General features: G+C 49.3%; 1 protein-coding gene and 1 long non-coding RNA gene across 4 annotated transcripts in view; one reads left to right on the top strand and one right to left on the bottom strand.

The window, feature by feature from the left end:
* The window catches only part of CEP295 (centrosomal protein 295), a 96,912-nt gene extending 96,509 nt beyond the window's left edge, over nt 1–403 (bottom strand). For 2 of the 3 annotated variants that reach the window (XM_019524414.1, XM_019524415.1), the window contains exon 1: nt 301–399. The gene's annotated coding sequence lies outside the window, so the exon portion shown is untranslated. Of the gene's footprint in view, nt 1–300 lie in introns of all 3 variants that reach the window. The other variant, XM_019524416.1, reaches the window with a different exon arrangement.
* A 267-nt stretch (nt 404–670) lies between these two features.
* LOC109303445 lies at nt 671–4,347 on the top strand. The gene is made up of 2 exons (XR_002099114.1): nt 671–818; nt 3,475–4,347. It is a non-coding gene; the product is annotated as an uncharacterized LOC109303445 (long non-coding RNA).
* The last annotated feature ends 214 nt before the right edge of the window (nt 4,348–4,561 follow it).

Below are 4,561 nucleotides of genomic sequence, written 5' to 3'. Positions count from 1 at the left end.
GCCACAGCCTTCGACTGACTTCGGTTTTCGGTCCCAAGCCTCTCCTAACGCGCGCTATGCTTTAAGCTTTTCCTAACCCAGTTTTTTTTTTTTTTTAAATCACTAGTTCCTGGGTGGAAGGAGCGAGGATTTACCACCGAGGAAGTAATTACCAGAGGCGACCTGATCCGGGGCTGCCTGAGCGCTGCAGCTCCGAGGGGAGGGCAGCCACCACATTTACACAACTCCAGGGAAAGGACCATGGGCTCCTTCATCCAGGGTCTCTCCCCTCAGACCACCGTCCCCGCCCGCACCACCGACCTACCCCCACGGCCCAAGCTCCAGGCGCTTCAAACGGCTTCTTTCGGCCACTTCGACCCCGTCACATCCGGCATTCGAACCGTCCGCCAATGAGCGCGGGCGCAGCGGGAAAATCGGCGGCTCTAACGAGCGTACGCATGCACAAACGCAAAGTTTCTCCTCCCATCTTGGCCCGGCTCGGAGACTTGCTGCGCATGCTTCAAGAAACAAGCCCTCTTAGCGCGGCGGCTAGTGGAGAACAGCAGGCGCGACCCTCTCCCGCTCGGGGGGCGTGGTCACGGCTCCTCTTGGCCAATGGCAGCTAAGCCGAGCCGTGATTAGCTGTTGCGCGAGCCGCGCCGAATGTGCGAGGTGGCGCGGGCAGGTGGGTGAGTTCCGCGCTGCTCCCTCGCGGCGCCTGCTCCTCTCCCCCGGCCTGGGCCTTGGCTGCGGCTGCGGGACAGGGCGGTGCCTGTGTCTGTGGCTCCAGGGTGGGACTCTTCAGTCACCTGCAGCCCTGGGGACGCGCCGTGCTGCAGGTAGGGTTGCCAGCTCTACTCCACGTGGTTTCCTGACATGACACGGTGACATTAATGACTTTACGTCAGGAAGGCAAACGCACAGGACCGTTACATTTTAACAACCCGCTGGACTAGTCTATCAATCGGATTCAGCATTTAATGTTTATTGTAATGACTGCCCTGTGTCATTTATCTCTACCTGGGTGACTCTCAGCAGTTTCCTGGAGATTTAGATCTAATTCCTAGGGTCTCCTGGGCAGTCCCGGAGAGCTGGCGACCCTAGGTCCAGGTGAGGGGTTGCCAACCATGATCAAGGGCACAGAGGAGTTTTGACTCCAGGTCATGTTAGTCCAGGGGGCAGGGGCTCTGCCTGGGGTCTCTGGAGCCTGCTCTGACAACCTTTTATGAAAGCAGCTCCCCTGTGGCAGGTTCAGGTGCCTTGTGTTGCCTTAGGGGTGGATGGTAGTTTTAGGAACAGTCCCAGTTGCCTGTGTAAGGAATAGTTTGTGTGGTAGGGCTGTGCGAAGCGGGTCCTATTCAATTTGGATTCAGCCCGAATCACGGACAGTGATTCAATTCGTTGATTCAGATCACTGTCCTGATTCGATTCAGCTGAATCCGAATCTGAAAATATGATGCTGATTCAGAGAACCAGGGATTCGGACACAGGCACGGCTTTAAAAGTTTTCTCTACATAGCTTGAGGTAGCAGATGCTGCTTGTAATCGCCAAGTATGCTGGGGAGCACCATGTGCCCCAGCATCACAGCATTCATGAGCCCCTGCTACCTAGAGGTATATAGAAAAAAACATTTAAAGCTGTGTCTATGTCCAAATCTTTCCAAATCTCTCCGAATTGATTCGGAGGGTTCCAGTTCAATTCGGAGACATTCAGGGAGTCCTCTGATTTGATTCAGATTTGGAGATTCAGCCGCTGAATTGGGCTGAATTTCCACTGAATCGGATCAGGGACTGAAGCTTCACGCAGCCCTGCTGTGTGGTACCCCTGGCAGGGGTTGGACTCGAGCTCTGCAGGTCCCTGCCCACCCTGCTTCTCTGCAATTTCTGTGATCCCCTCCAGCCCCACAGTCTGCAGTGATGTCTGATGGACTCTGCCTGTTACATTAAAGAAACACCAGCAGGGTTTCCCAGCGCCAGGCCAAGCAGTTCAGTATGAGCCTTTTCCACCCTGCTGTGGTGTTGCTTGTCCCCGGTGGCAGCGTGTTGTGGCACTGAGGCGCTGCCAGCTCAGAGGTGTTCCAACAAAGCTGCTCTGGGCTCATCCACAGGAGCTGCTCTCGGGAAGCAGGAGAGCAGCCCAGCAGAGGTGTCTCTGCATTTGGAGCACGTGGGCGGGTGGGTCACAGTCGAGCCTGTTGGGCTGAAACACAAGCCCTGCTTTTCTGTGGGCAAGGAGAACTATAAGACGCTTGTCTGATAATCAGTCAGAAGCTTTATTGACTACAAAATTATCCATTAAACACAAAGCAGTTAATCAACTGGGGTTGCCAGTATACAAGTAGTCAACTTAACTGGTGTTGCCAGAATATAAGCAGGCAGTTACCAAAAACTAAGTGTGTTAACGTGATTCTTCACCGCACCACAGTCTCTCTAGAGCTGTTACTCAGGAGGTATTCCCCTCAGTCAGCTGCACTGGGTGAGCTTCCTGGGTTGTGCTCCTCCAAGGCTTGGTCTTCCTTTAGAAATCCATGCAGGCAATTCAAACAGCAGACAGCAAACTGTGATTTCACTTGCTTAGGCTATTTAACCCTTTAGTGGTGTCATCATTACTAAGGCTAGCCGAGCTTGTTATATGGTATTTTGGCTTCTAGATCCTAAATTTACAATAGGACATCCTTCCACATTTGGAATATTTTCCTGATATTTTTCTTTTCCCACGTTAATTAGTCCCAATGGTTATCATGTTATCATCTTAATTTATGGTTCTCTTATTCTGTTGTTCTAGATGTTCCCTGGCATTTTACTGGGGTTAGCTTTAGGCAACAATCATTGAATTCTGAATCATCTCAGAAAGCCTTGTGGGAGTTCGGTCAACTTGACATGACCACATTTGATTTTCCTTGCAACACCTCCCCTCCTTGGTAGCTAGGAAAGCCTTTTCCGTTGCTACCACTTAATCTTTTGTCTTGGCTGTTGTACTCAAGGCAGTTGGGGCCACTAGCTCTGAGCTGGAGCTGGCCACAGTTGTGGAGAGGAGAAGTGCTGACCTTCCTGCCATGTCTTTGGTCCTGCACTACATCAGTAGATTCCTTGCACGCTAAGGTGCAAAAGAGGATGGTTGAGGCTATCTTGCCTGACTGATCCAGTTGCAGGCTGGCTGTGCTTCAGCAGCCTGAACATGTGTTCTGAGGCTCTCCTGTTCAAGGCTGCCCTTTTGGCACCCTGGGTGCTGAACTGAGGGTTCAGGGTTGCTGTAGTCACTATGATGGGTGGCTTCTGGACATGTGTGTGTATTGAAGCATTAGGTCTGTGGTATTTTGCCCATCTTCCAAATGTGTGTGGCTGGTTACATAGTCCCACACCAAATGGATTGCTAGTTTGACCTTGTAACTATGGTAATGCTTATCTTTCCCTATCCTCAGAACTCACCACCATCTCCTTTAGTGTTTGACATGACTTTTGTATCTAATCTCACAGTTTAACTTGTCTTAATAGAATTTCATGGAAGTGCGACTGGGATGGACCCTGCCATCTCCTCACGTGTCGATTCTGACAGGTGGCTTGCAAAACGACTGGCAAGAATCTTGATCTCCTGTGACTTGTCTGCCTGTAGCAACAGCACCCAATCCTTGACATCCATTTTGGGGCACAGTTTTGTTATATCTACAAATGAAACAGGATTGGACCATGGCAGGAGGACTTTTTTCTGTTGGCCCTGCTCATAGTATCACAGCTGCTGCTGCTGCTGCAGTGGACAGAAGAAGCATTTACAGGCAAGTATCAGTCGGTCAGACACAAAGACTGTAACTGTGGAGTGAGATCTTTTGCTCAGCTGAGTGAGGGTAGGCTGCCAAAATAGAAAAACAAAATATGACAGATTTAGAAGGCATGCAACTTGGACATATGGTCTTATATTAAGAGCTGTTGGTACAGTTTGAGTTATGTCTACCAATCTCAAGGCTGGCAGCATCTGGGCTATAGTTCCTAGTAGCAGAGTTATTGTCAGCTGCTGGCTGGTGTATCAGACCTAAATGGACATAGTTGATGTTAATGCCTTGTCTTCAAATTGGGCCCTAGGCCTGGTTTCTACAGCAGTTGAACTTAAAAGGCTTTAGATTTCTTGGTAAAGATCAGTGATTGATTTGAACTGTTACCTGCATTTGGATGTGTGCCATTGTTAGGCCCTGGAATTATAAAGGCCTGGGAAAGCTACCTCAGTAGTTGAGTATTTGCAGCTTATTTGAAGACTGCTGGCTGTAGTGGTTAGCAAGTGTTAATACATGATCATGCAAAACAAGTGCTCTCCAGATGGTCAGTAATGTGCATATCATATACATTAAACCTGAGCAGTTTGTTTTACTGAATGTCTGTTCTCTGGTCTCCTTACTGGATTTTTTATTTCAAAATGTTCATGGTGGCAATGTTCTCTCCTTTTACATTTTTTTCCAAATAGTTTTCTTTCTACTGGCCAACAGGTGCAGATTGAGAATTGTACCTGAACTGTATATGGAGAGATTAGCTAGGAGGATTTTTGGAATCTCTGCTTTAAAAAAGATGTGTGTGCTGCATGAGGTGTCCACAC

The sequence above is a fragment of the Gavialis gangeticus genome, unplaced genomic scaffold (genome assembly GCF_001723915.1).
Source record: "Gavialis gangeticus isolate Ggan-Ray unplaced genomic scaffold, GavGan_comp1, whole genome shotgun sequence".
Taxonomy (NCBI): Eukaryota; Metazoa; Chordata; order Crocodylia; family Gavialidae; genus Gavialis; species Gavialis gangeticus.
This window is presented reverse-complemented; position numbering and strand designations above follow the sequence as displayed.